We start from the raw sequence: 14597 nt of genomic DNA on the forward strand, positions 1-14597 counted from the left end.
CCTTGTTCTTTCTTTCTATTCTATTGAGGAGGATGACTTTCTGAAAGAGAAGAAGTATTTTCTTTGGAAATAGTAGACACATTGTTCTCTTTTCCTAATAAAACACATATATACTATCACTTTTGGGAAAAATGGATTTGGCTCTGAAATACTTTCCCAAGCTTGTTAGGGAAATCATTTTCTTAAAGGATAGTGGAAATAAATCTGGAACTTTCTCAGAAAATTAGGAACAGCTCTACTTCAAGACCCAGATATACCATTCCTGGGCATGTACCCAAAAGATGTTCCACCATACAACAAGGACATTCACTCAACTATGTTCATAGCAGCATTACTCATAATAGCCAGAAACTGGAAATGATCCAGATGTCCATCAAGTGAGGAATGGATAAAGAAACTGTGGCACATCTACACAATGGAATACTATTCAGATATTAAAAACAAAGACATCATGAAATTTTCAGGCAAATGGATGGAACTAGAAAAGATCATTCTGAGTGAAGTAACCCAGACTCAGAAGGACACACATGGTATATATGCACATATTATCCATATAGTACAGGATATTATCCATATAGTACAGGATAACCATATTACAATCCACAGACATAAAGCTAAGTAATAAAAAGGATGCTAGGTAGGATGCTTAATTCTCATTTAGAAGGGCAGGTAGAATAGACAATGGAAGAAGATGAAGAGAGGAAACAGGATGGGGGCCTGCCATAGACGTCTTTGATAGACTCTACACAGCAGGAGATTGGAGCAGATGCTGAGATTCACAGCCAAGCATTGGGAGGAAGGCAGGAAATCTGATGGAAGAGTTGAGGAACAGAAGGACCTGGAAGGGACAGGAGCTCCACAGGAGGAACCACATGGCCAACAAATCTGGGCCCAGAGGTGCCGGCAGAGACTGATACACCAATCAAGGATTATGCATGGAGAGGACATGGGCTCCCTGCTCAGGTGTAGCCTATGGGCATCTCAGCTTCCATATGGGTCTCCTAGTAAAGGGAGCAGGGCTTGTCTCTGCCATGGACTCTGTTTCCTGCTTTTTGATCACTTTCCCCTGGGGAGGTGCCTTACCAGACCACAAAGGAAGAGGATGCAGGTAGTCTTGATAAGACTTGATAGGCTGGGGTCAGTTTATGAGGGAGGAGGGCTCCCCCTCTCAGAGGACTAGGGGAGGAACAAGGGAGGAAGATGGAGGGTGGGTGGGACTAGGAGGAGATGGGGGAGGTTGTGATTGGGACATAAAGTAAATAAATAAAAAATAAATTTAAATTAAAAAAGAAAGAAGCAAACAAATAAACATAATAATATAATCATAGGACAGTGAGTTGAAAGCGACAGAGTGGCCTCATGACAGAGAATGTGGGAATCCACCAGTGTGTGAATACTTGAGAATATTCTAAGCTGATATGCTTATATTCTTCAAAAATGTTGTTGATTTGTTCTTTGAAACCTTTATACATGTATGCACAGATCATATCCTGCTCCCCAGTTCCAACTCTTTCCAGACAGCCCTATCCCCCACTATTTCTCTCTCTCCAATTCATGCTTTTTAAAGAATCTATTACATCAAATTAATAATTCTAGTATGTGGATGAGTATATTCTTACAAGTGTGCAGCCTGGCTTAACAATATGTTGAATGTGCTTCTAATATACTTAGTATATTGCTATACACTATTCCACACTGTGACATTTTCATGTGTGTCTTTAATGGGTTTCTCACATTATAGACTCCTGTCTGATCTTAAGGTATCCATGCATCACAATGATTTTGTTCTTGATGCATCTTTCTCAGGGGTGGCCACTTCATGGCTGTTTCTATAACCTCATGAAGAATGTAGACTCTAATGAGTTTTCTTTAGAGTCCCCACATCACAGATTAGGAAGTCTTCCTGAAATGGTGTTTGCTTGCATAACTGTCATGCAGTTGAGCCTGTGTTCTCTTGGTCCAAGGCACAGCTTCCTCTGCCAGGAAGAAGTGGTCATGCTTGTCAAATGCTTCTCAGAGAAATGATGTGACACACAGTCGCCACAATAGAAGCTAAACAAACAGGTTTGAATCCCTTGGAGGAAGTGGCTGGCCCTGTCAAGTATGAGTGAGAATGGCTTTTCTGCAGGAGGAGTCCAGATGGCAGGAGGAAGATAAATAGCCCTGAATGAAAGGGTGAATAAAATGCTCGACAGTTTCAAATTCCTGTGGAGGAACCTGGGAGTTAAGCATTTTCTTTCTTTCCTCTTTATCTCTTGTCTGTCTCATATTTCAGTTTTACGGCCCCTCTTTTGCTGCCCATGGCGCTGAATTATGATGAGCCCCAGACTTAGTTTAACCTCAGCTATTTCCGACCCACACTTTCTTTAAGGTGGAAAATGACTCAGGTTCCTTCTTTCTCTGCAGTCATGACCATTATTAAATCTTTTACAATAGTCATGTTTAATTTCATAATATCCTTCTTCCTTTCACCAACACACCATGCCTAAGTGTTGGCAGGGCAAGCACAGGCACCGTCTTCTAATAAAATGACATCAAAGGCTGGAGCTAAGATCCAATGAAGATACTTATTAGACAAGTGTTCTGGAGTGGCTGAGAGTCCTCACAGCCTTTCCACATAGGTCAGACTCTGCCGAACATGTTTCTCCATTCTGGCTCCAGTTTATAGTCTGGGTTACCCAAAGTCAATTGTCTAAACTTACTCTCTCTTGCTAGTCTGCCAGTTGAGGGCACAGCAGTTTCTGTATCATAAGATTGTTTTGAGTATAATTTGAGATAGTAGAATAGATTGTGTGTGGCGCTCAGTTAATGTTAGCTTCTCTCCCTTCATTGAATAGCAGAGGCTATGCATCACTACTCCAGAGTGATGTTGGAAACACTTGATGACCAAGTTAAGAATCTGTTTCCTCCGTTTCTTCTTTTCTTTCCTCTCTCCTTCCACCCTTCCTCCTATACTTCTCTCCTTTCATACACATTACTTCTTCATGAGATGCATAGAATGTGTACTCTTCCTGATTTATAAAAGGTTAGATGGTTTATTTAATTCAGAACAATTTTACAAACACAGGAGAGGGTCTAGAATGCTCCATAATTAGCATCAGAAGACTCGAGGTTCTTATCTTCGGGAATTACATTCTTTTGAAAAGAAAGCATGGCAAAGCAGACTGGGAAAAGCAAACATCACATGATTCTTCTCAGATTTAAAAATATGAGCTGAGCAGGACCAGCTCAAACTATGGCACCAACCAAGGACAATACATGCAGTAAACATTGAAGCCCTACCCAGATCTAGCCAATGGACAGGACATTCTTCACAGTTGAGTGGAGAGTGGGGACTGACTTTCACATGAACTCTGGTGCCCCATATTTGACCATGTCTCCTGGAGGGGGAGGCCTGGCGGCACTCAGAGGAAGGATAGCAGGCTACCAAGAAGAGACTTGATACCCTATGAGCATATACAGGGGGAGGAGGTCCCTCTCATTCACAGACATAGGGGAGGGGAGTAGGGGGAAAATGGGAGGAAGGGAGGAATGGGAGGATACAAAGGATGGGATAACAATTGAGATGTCATAGGAATACATTAATAAAATATATTAAAAAATAAAAATATGAGCTGAAAGTAGAAGGGGAATAATTTGGAGGAAGGATGGAGACCAGTGTGGGGGAAGCAAGAGAGGTGACTGGATATGACTACAAGCAAGTGCATATTATGTGCTTGCGCGAAGGTGACACAGTGAAACCCATTACTTTCAATGCAAATAAAGAATAAGCAGTGTGAATGATTTTCTAAGAGCTTGGCAGAATGTAGTGCAGTGTCCGAAAGCATCAGGCCTGACGAGAGGCTGCTTTCTTCAAACATCAGTTACATTTCTAGCGGCAACTTTTGCTGGGAGTGTATTACTTTCTTCCGCTGCAAGTTGTGGGCAATTGAAACCCTGACTTCATCGGGTTGTTTATAAGAATCAATGAATTAATACATATAGTGGTTTTAGAATAAGACTCAGGCCAGAGGAAGCAGTCAGTAAGGGCTCCTTTTAATAATTATCACCAACGTATCTTCTTTAGGGCTTTGGTATTTCTGAGTATTTGACATAACTCACATTTTATTGCCAGCATGACTTCTTACATTCTACCACATGCTCTTCAGTGGCATTTTCATATCCGTTTTTTGCTTTGTCCTTGCAGTAACCTGTCAGCTAGCTAAAACAGAAATAATTATCTGCACCTCTATTATAGTAATTATTTAACTCTACAGCATTCCGTCTGCCTCCTCTTACCAGATGGAAACCTCCCATGAGTGCAGTGTGTAAGTTTGGAATAGTTACCTGGGGGTAATAGCTACCTAAGTAATAGCAGTTTAATCATAATGACATCCATTATCGAGGAAAAAGTTCCAAGGTAACAGCTAGTGACTGGATGATAGTATGGAAGACCTATTATCATTTCCATAGTTACAAATGAATTGATTCATCTTCCTTGTGGGTTTGTAACCTTAGGCTCACAAATTGACTGCCACAGTTCCACGCACTGAATTTCCGGTAGCTGCTGAGCAGAGAGGATGTGGAAAGTCATGTCAGAAACCCATCAGATGTTTTCTGTGTCTTATTGACCACAACTGAGCCATACAGCTGTTCCTACTTTGAATGGATGCTGGAAAGCAAGTATCTGGCAGAGGAAAAGAAAACCATTCCCAGTTGACTCAGAGAAATCAGGATTTATTTTGTGCATTTGGCCACATTAAAGTTTGATAAGAATAAGTGTGTTGATCTCTGGTGCCCCATATTTGGCCATGTCCCCTTGTTGGGGAGGCCCATTGGCACTCAGAGGAAGGATAGCAGACTACCAAGAAAAGACTTGATACCCTAGCACCATATTCAGGGGGAGGAGGTCCCCCTTGCTCACAGTCATAGGGAAGGGGGATTGGGGTGAAAGTGGGAGGGAGGGAGCAATGGGAAGATGCATGGGATGGGATAGCAAATGAGATGTAATATGAATTATTTTATTTTTCAATAAAAATGTGTTAAAAAAAGAATAAGCGTGTAATTGTGTGTGTGTGTGTGTGTGTGTGTGTGTGTGCGTGTGAAATAAGAAAAACTGTGGGAACATAATCTAAAAGAAAGAAATTAATAATGGGTGGAAATTATGCTTTAGTTTTTAAAAACCACCAGAGCTTCACACACACACACACACACACACACACACACACACTCACAAACCCATAAACTTTTTTTTTTTTTTTTTTTTTTTTTTTTTTTTTATTAATTTATTCTTGTTACATCTCAATGTTTATCCCATCCCTTGTATCCTCCCATTCCTCCCCCCCCATTTTCCCATTATTCCCCTCCCCTATGACTGTTCCTGAGGGGGATTACGTCGCCCTATATATTCTCATAGGGTATCAAGTCTCTTCTTGGCTACTTGCTGTCCTTCCTCTGAGTGCCACCAGGTCTCCCCCTCCAGGGGACATGGTCAAATGTGAGGCACCAGAGTATGTGAGAAAGTCGTATCACACTCTCCACTCAACTGTGGAGAATATTCTGACCATTGGCTAGATCTGGGAAGGGGTTTAAAGTTTACCTCCTGTATTGTCCTTGGCTGGTGCCTTAGTTTGAGCGGGACCCCTGGGCCCAAATCTGCCTATCATATTGTTCTACTTGTAGATTTCTAGGACCCTCTGGATCCTTTTATTTTGCTGTTCTCCCATGCGTCTCTCATTTAGAGTCCCAATAGGGTGCCTTCCCCTCTGTCCCAGTTTCCTGGTAAGTGAAGGCTTTCGTGGGACATGCCCCTTGGGCTAGTATGCAGATATAAGTGAGTATATACCATTTGATTCTTTCTGCTTCTGGGTTAACTCACTCATTATGATCATTTCTAGCTCAATCCATTTATCCACAAATTTCGGGAATTCCTTGTTTTTAATAGCTGAGTAGTATTCCATAGTGTATATGTACCACAGTTTCTTTATCCACTCTTCTACTGAGGGACACTTAGGCTGTTTCCATGTTCTGGCTATTATGAATAAGGCTGCTATGAACATGGTTGAGCAAATTTTCTTGTTGTGTGCTGGAGCATCTTCTGGGTATATTCCAAGGAGTGGAATAGCTGGGTCTTGAGGAAGCCCTATTCCCATTTTTCTGAGATAGCACCAGATAGATTTCCAAAGTGGCTGTACTAGTTTGCATTCCCACCAGCAATGAAGGAGTGTTCCTCTCTCCCCACATCCTCGCCAGCATGTGGTGTCGCTTGAATTTTTGATCTTAGCCATTCTGATGGGTGTAAGATGGAATCTCAGAGTTGTTTTGATTTGCATTTCCCTGATGACTAAGGAGGTTGAGCATTTCTTTAAGTGTTTCTCAGCCATTTGATACTCCTCTGTTGAGAATTCTCTGTTTAGTTCCAAGCCCCATTTCTCAATTGGGTTATTCGGTTTGGTGGTGTTTAATTTCTTGAGTTCTTTATATATTTTGGATATTAGACCTTTGTCAGATGTAGGGTTGGTGAAGATTTTTTCCCAGTCTGTAGGCTGTCGCTTTGTTCTCTTGACAGTGTCTCCTGCCTTACAGAAGCTTCTCAGCCTCATGAGGTCCCATTTATTAATGGTTGACATTAAGGCCTGGGCCGTTGGTGTTCTGTTCAGGAAGTTGTCTCCTGTGCCAATATGTTCCAGGCTCTTTCCCACTTTTTCTTCTAAGTGAGTTAGTGTCTCTGGTTTTATGTTGAGGTCTTTAATCCACTTGGATTTGAGTTTTGTGCAAGGTGACAAATATGGGTCCAGTTTCATTTTTTTACACATAGACCTCCAGTTAGACCAGCACCATTTGTTGAAGATGCTATCCTTTTTCCATTGAATGGATTTGGCTTCTTTGTCAAAAATCAAGTGACCATATGTGTGTGGATTCATATCTGGGTCTTCGATTCGATTCCACTGATCAACCAGCCTGTTGCTGTGCCAGTACCATGCTGTTTTAAGTACTATTGCTTTATAGTACAGTTTGAGATCAGGTATGGAGATTCCTCCGGAGCATCTTTTATTGTACAAGATTGTTTTAGCTATTCTGGGTTTTTTGTTTTTCCATATGAAGTTCAGAATTGAACTTTCAATGTCTTTAAAAAATTGTGTAGTTATTTTGATAGGGATTGCATTGAATCTATAGATTGCTTTTGGTAGGATGGCCATTTTTACTATGTTAATTCTCCCGATCCATGAGCAAGGAAGATCACGCCATCTTCTCAGGTCATCTTCAATCTCTTTCTTCAGAGTTTTGAAATTTTTTTCATACAAGTCCTTCACTTGCTTAGTTAGGGTAACTCCTAGATATTTTATATTGCTTGTGGCTAATGTGAAGGGTGTGGTTTTCCTAATTTCTTCCTCTGCAAGCTTGTCATTTGTGTATAGGAAGGCTACAGACTTTTTTGAGTTAATTTTGTATCCAGCCAATTTGCTGAAGGTGTTTATCAGCTTTAGGAGTTCTCTGGTGGAGTTTTGAGGGTCACTTATGTACACTATCATATCATCTGCAAAGAGGGATAATTTGACTTCCTCCTTTCCCATTTGGATCCCCTTGATCTCCTTTTGTTGTCTTATTGCTCTGGCTAGAACTTCGAGTACTATATTGAAGAGATATGGAGAGAGTGGGCAGCCTTGCCTTGTTCCCGATTTGAGAGGAATTTCCTTGAGTATCTCACCATTTACTTTGATTTTGGCTATTGGCTTGCTGTATATAGCCTTTATTATGTTGAGGAAAGTGCCTTGTATCCCCGATCTCTCTAAAACTTTAAACATGAATGGGTGTTGAATTTTATCAAATGCTTTCTCTGCATCCAAGGAGATAATCATGTGGTTTTTTATTTTCAGTTTGTTTATATGATGGATTACATTGATGGATTTTCGTATATTAAACCATCCCTGCATGCCTGGAATGAAGCCTACTTGGTCATGATGAATGATATCTTTGATGTGCTCCTGTATTCGTTTTGCAAGTATTTTATTTAGTATTTTTGCATCTATGTTCATAAGAGAAATTGGTCTGAAATTCTCTTTCTTTGTTGAGTCTTTGTGAGGTTTAGGTATCAATGAGACTATGGCCTCATAGAATGAATTTGGTAATTTTCCATCCATTTCTATCTTTTGGAGTAGCTTGAAGAGTATCGGTATTAGCTCGCCCTTAAAGGTCTGGTAGAATTCTGCACTGAAACCATCTGGCCCTGGGCTTTTTTTGGTTGGGAGAACATCGATGATTGCTTCTATTTCTGTCGGGGAAATGGGACTATTTAACTTGTTTATCTGTTCTTCACTCAACTTTGGCAAGTGAACTTGATCAAGAAAATCGTCCATTTCCCTTAGATTTTCAAATTTTGTGGCGTATATGCCTTCAAAGTAGGATCTTATGATTCTTTGAATTTCTTCAGTGTCTGTTGTTATGTCTCCCTTTTCATTTCTGATTTTGTTGATTTCAATACTGTCTCTCTGCCTTTTAGTTAGTTTGGCTAATGGTCTGTCTATCTTGTTGATTTTCTCAAAGAACCAGCTTTTGGTTTTGTTGATTCTTTGGACTGTTTTCTTAGTTTCTAATTTGTTAATTTCAGCCCTGAGTTTGATAATTTCCAGGCGTCTACTCCTCTTGGGTGTTTCTGCTTCTTTTTTTTCTAGGGCTTCCAGTTGTGTTGTTAAGATGCTTATGTGCGATGTTTCCAATTTCTTTTTAAAGGCACTTAGTGCTATGAATTTTCCTCTTAGCACTGCTTTCAATGTATCCCACAAATTTGGGTATGTTGTTTCTTCATTTCATTGAATTTCAGAAACTCCTTGATTTCTTTCTTTATTTCTTCCCTGACCCAGGTGTCATTTAGCAGAGAGTTGTTTAGTTTCCACAAACGTGTAGGCTTTTTGTTATTTCTGTTGTTGTTGAATTGCAGCCTAAGAGCATGGTGATCTGATAGGATACAAGGTATTATTTCAATCCTCTTGTATCTGTTGAGGCTTGCTTTGTGACCTACGATGTGATCAATTTTGGAGAAGGTTCCATGGGGTGCAGAGAAGAAGGTGTATTCTTTCTTGTTTGGGTGAAAGGTTCTATAGATATCTGTTAGATCCATTTGACCCATGGCATGGTTAATGATGTTATTTCTCGGCTTAGTTTCTGTTTCAATGACTTATCCTTCAGTGAGAGTGGGGTGTTGAAGTCTCCCACTATTATTGTGTGGGGATCGATGTGTGGTTTAAGCTTTTTTAGGAGATCTTTTACATATGTGGGTGCCCTTGTATTGGGAGCATAGATGTTCAGAATTGTGATGTCATCTTGGTTGACTTTACCTTTGATAAGTATGAAGTGTCCTTCCTCATCCCTTTTGATTAATTTTGGTTGAAAGTCTATTTTGTTCGATACTAAAATGGCTACACCTGCTTGCTTCTTGTGACCATTTGCTTGGAATATTTTTTTCCAACCTTTTACCCTGAGGTAATGCCTTTCATTATGGGTGAGATGTGTTTCTTGGATGCAGAAGAATGTTGGGTCTTGTTTATGTACCCATTCGGTTAGTCTGTGTCTTTTTATTGGAGAATTGAGGCCATTGATGTTGAGAGATATTAATGACCAGTGACTGTTAAGAGTCTTAATTTTGATGTTGTTTCCAGTCGAGCGTTTGTGTAGTTGTGTTTTTGCCATGGGATAGTTATCTATTTCCTGGGTAGTTTTGGTTGTAGCTTGACCCTTTGGGATGGAGTTTTCCTTCTAGTACCTTCTGTAAAGCTGGGTTTGTGGATAGGTACTGTTTGAATTTGTTTTTGTCATGGAATATTTTGTTTTCTCCATCAATGGTTATTGATAATTTTGCTGGGTAAAGTAGTCTGGCCTGGCATCTGTGTTCTCTTAGGGTTTGCAGGATCTCTGTCCAGGACCTTCTGGCTTTTATGGTCTCTGCTGAGAAGTCAGGTGTAATTCTGATAGGTTTACCATTAAATGTTATTTGGCCCTTTTCCCTTGCAGCTTTTAATATTTTTTCTTTGTTCTGCATGTTTTGTGTTTTGATTATTATGTGGCGGGCAGTTTTTCTTTTCTGGTCAATTCTATTTGGTGTTCTGTAGGCCTCTTGTATGTTTATAGGCATCTCTTTCTTTAGATTGGGGAAATTTTCTTCTATGATTTTGTTGAGAATAGTTTCTGGGCCCTGGAGTCTGATGTCTTCTCTTTCTTCAATGCCTATTATCCGCAAATTTCTTCTTTTCATGGTGTCCTTAATTTCTTGGATGTTTGTGTCAGGAGTTTTCCAGATTTGGCATTTTCTTTAATGGTTGATTCAATATCTGTGATTGTATCTTCTAGCCCTGAGATTCGTTCTTCCATCTCTTGGATTCTGTTAGAAAAGCTCACCTCTGTGTTGCTCGCCTTCTTCTCTGAGGTCTCACGTTCTCGTTTTTCTTCTGTCTGTGTGTTTATCATTGAATCCATTTTCATTTTCAGATCTTGAACTGATTTTTTGATTTCTTTCATCTGATTTTTTGTATATTCCTGAGTTTCTTCCATTGCCTCTTTATAGGTCTTCAGAGCTTGAACCGTTTTAGCTATTTCTTTCATCTGGTTGTTTGCATTTTCCTGCAATTTTTCCAGTTCCACTCTATGTGCTTCTTTTATGTCTCTCACCTGTTTGTCTGCGTCTTCCTGCATTTGATTACGAATTTTATTTGTTTCCTCCATTATCATCCTCATTACTAAGGATTTGAGGTCATTTTCTTGTATTTCCGTTGTATTTGAGTTCTCTGGGTGGTTTTCTTTGGGATAGCTGGAAACTGGAGACGCCATGTTGTTTTGGGGTTTTTTGCGTATGCTTTTTCGTTGTCCTTTAGACATCTTGCCGTCTTTGTTTTTGTTGGGTAGCTTCCAGAGTTGAATGGAGGGTGTCTGATGATAGATTCACTTGTTTTCTTACTATTTCCCTAGGCTGCGAGCTCAAAGCTTCACTGGTGTGGATGTTAGGAGGTTAGCCCTGTTGTTCTGGTCTCTCACAGCCAGTGATCCTCAGTCCCTCTCTGCTGTGGATCCTGCAATTGTTCTGGGTCTCTGAATGAGCGTTGGGTCAGGCCAAGGTATCCACAGCCTTCTGTGTTCCCTGCCAAGTCCAGCCAGGAGCACTGGGACCGAACCACGGGCAGAACTCAGCTAGATTCTCAGGGCCAGAACCGTCTGCCAAGCTCAGCTAGGGATTTTGGGCCCAAAATGCACACAGGGCCCAGCCAGAATTTTTGGGCTGGGACTACGCACCAAGCTCCACTAGGGCCTTTTGGCCCAAAGTGCGTGCTGTGGTCAGTTATTGACTCAGGGCCCGAACTGACCACCAATCTCAGCCAGGAATTCTGGATTCAAACTGTACACTGTGTCCAACCAGAGTCTTAGAGCTGGTGGAACCGAGAGCTCTGTCCAGCCTGTGCCACAGCAGGAGAACTGCGGCTGCTCTGAGTTAGCGCCAGTAGTGGAACAAGTGCTCCACCCGGACTGTGTCACCGCAGGGGAGCTGCCGCTGAGCTGAGGTGGTGCCTAGGATGGAACCGAGCACGTCACCAAGCCTGCGCCACAGCAGGAGAACTGCGGCTGCTCTGAGTTAGCGCCAGTGGTGGAACAAGTGCTCCGCCCGGACTGTGTCCCCGCAGGGGAGCTGCCGCTGAGCTGAGGTGGTGCCTAGGATGGAACCGAGCACATCACCAAGCCTGCGCCACAGCAGGAGAACTGTGGCTGCTCTGAGTTAGCACCAGTGGTGGAACAAGTGCTCCGCCCGGACTGTGTCCCCGCAGGGGAGCTGCCGCTGAGCTGAGGTGGTGCCCAGGATGGAACCGAGCACGTCACCAAGCCTGCGCCACAGCAGGAGAACTGCGGCTGCTCTGAGTTAGCGCCAGTGGTGGAACAAGTGCTCCGCCCGGACTGTGTCTCCGCAGGGGAGCTGCCGCTGAGCTGAGGTGGTGCCTAGGATGGAACCGAGCACGTCACCAAGCCTGCGCCACAGCAGGAGAACTGCGGCTGCTCTGAGTTAGCGCCTGTGGTGAAACCAAGTGCTCCGCCCAGACTGTGTCACCGCAGGGGAGCTGCCGCTGAGCTGAGGTAGTGCCTAGTGTGGAGCAGCGTGCTCAACTACGCCTGCGCCACAGCAGGGGAGCTATGGCCACGCTGAGTTAGTGCCTCAGGCAGAATTGTTTGCTGGGCCGGGCCAATACCCGGGACTCTGGGGCCGAACTGTCCGCCGAGTCCAATCTGGGTCCAAAGGCTCCACGCGACCCAAATCCTGCCCCGAGTCCCCTCTCCCGCAGCAATTCCCACCAGCCACCACACCAATTGCCTCCACCGGAAGGCTATGAGCTGCAAACCTCAGCCGCCGCTGCTGGTGCCGCTGGTTCTGCTGCCTCTACCGCTGCCGCTCCGATCAGAGAAAAACCACACTCCTTCCGTGTGCAGGGGCACGCAGGTCCTCCGCACCCTGGTCCCTCCGAACCGTGGAGCACTCCCGCTGCCGTGATGTTCGGACCTCGGTGTTCCTGGCTCAGAAATCTGTGCAATTCCCTGAATTGTTCACTGGAGCCTCCAAACGCGGTCCACACTGCTCGCCGCCATCTTGGATCCTCCCCATAAACTTTAAAATGAGCAAAACTGTCTTTGATAGATAAACTTAGGCTTAGAAAGACAGGAAAAAAAAAAAAAGATTTTTCCCAAGGTCACATAGCTAGTTATAGGAAACCTGGAATACATGTTACAACCTGTCTTGGAGTTCTTCCTGATAGCAAAAGCATATCTGACATATTTCCTATAGTCCATGCCTAGCTAGACCAGCACACCTCATCCACTATGGGGATTTAGCTTCAGGCTTCGGTAAGGCAGATGCATTTTTTTAAATTGCAATCATGACACTGATTGAGTTAGCCACATTTATGGGCAAACTGATTGACATGACAGACAGACCCACTCTGATATTGGGAGTTTCTCCTATTCATTGGAGTTATTAAATATGAAGTGGACACACTTTGGAACATAAAGTACTGATGTTAGGCACGGTACCAACAATTTAATATACACCTCAGATATTACTGTTGTCATTTTGCAGGTAAGAAAACAGAGGGTGATGCAACTTGGGGCTTGCTCAGGGTCAGAGATTTATCAAGAGGCCATTCTGGGATTCACACTTGGCCTTCACACCTGGAAAATACATGCTTTTCCTATTAGCTCAAATTCCTGTCCAGGTTGGGGTAGCCTAGCCATGGGACTTCAATAAACACCCACCATGGTCTAAGATGTCCTTAGTAGTTAGTTAGACAGGGGCATTTATATGTACCTAAATAATATTTTGTTAGAGGTTGTTTGTGAATTAGCATTTTGATATTTTGAACATAAAGGGGTTTATGGACTTTTATAGACAGAAAAGTTTTGTATAACTATACGTTACCATTATCCTTATATCAAAATTCAGGTTGGTTATCTTGGAATTTCAATGCAAGGCTTTAAAAACAATCTTTGTATGGAGTTTTGACGTTTCTCTGTATTAGCATAAAGAAGTAAAAGATATATTATGAGTTGTTTAAAGATTCCAGTGGCTATTACGCATCATAATGTGCACTGAAGTTAATTCTAAAGCATATCTATAGCTCATTTTATTTTATATCATGGCATCTTGTTTATGGTGTAGTGTATTTATGGGCTAGAAAGCTTTTAAATATTCTGGTCTTTTAGAGCTGTGTTTTCTTTGCTGATAAAATTTTAAAATGACATTTAATGTCTTAAGAAGCATTGTACTTGAGGTGCAAAGCTGTTTTACTGTTTCTGTTACAGGTTAGGCCTTACCTCCCATCATCATTTGTATCTTACTGACCCAGCTTGCAGTAAAGTTTCATTCTTCTGATTTTATGGTTTCAGCTCATAGAGGTCTGTAGTCAGGAAAAGCAAAGTCCTAAGGTAAACGAGAAAGCTTGAAGTATGTGCATTTAGCCACAGCAATAATAAAGGGCCAATGATTACTTAAGATATAAGCATTAGTCTGTGACACTACTACAGCACTGGCCACCTCTTCATATACTGAAGTATGAACAAGGCACTGACTAACTTTATTCTGCAAATCGTTCAAGGATGTTTATATTATGTGATCCGATTTGGTAGACAGCTATAGTGTCCCCTCTGGAGCAAAAACTACGTTGGCTTACAGCCCTGGGGATAGAGATAGTATCACACGGCAGGCCAAGCAGTCTTACTGCCCATTCCAAAAGATTTAGATTCCGTCAGCTCAGCATGACTGTCCCAGGAGCCACCCCTCCACCTTTATTGCCATCTGGGAATTAAGTCTTGGGGGGATGTTGATACTGTGGCTACTGCTAGCGGCATGAATAATAAAGCATTGTTTCCGACCCAGGGTTCATGTCTGCTGTCAGCATGCATGAAACTGCACCATCGAGTCTTGCTGGCTTTAAAGAAGATGAAATGAGAGATGGCTCAAAGGTTAAGAGCACTGTCTGTTCTTCCAAAGGTCCTGAGTTCAATTCCCAGCAACCACATGGTGGCTCACAACCATCTGTAATGAGATCTGGTACTCTCTTCTGGCTTGCAGGCACACATGGGGGCAGAATACT

This window comes from Acomys russatus, chromosome 4 (assembly GCF_903995435.1).
Source record: "Acomys russatus chromosome 4, mAcoRus1.1, whole genome shotgun sequence".
In the NCBI taxonomy this organism is placed as follows: domain Eukaryota; kingdom Metazoa; phylum Chordata; class Mammalia; order Rodentia; family Muridae; genus Acomys; species Acomys russatus.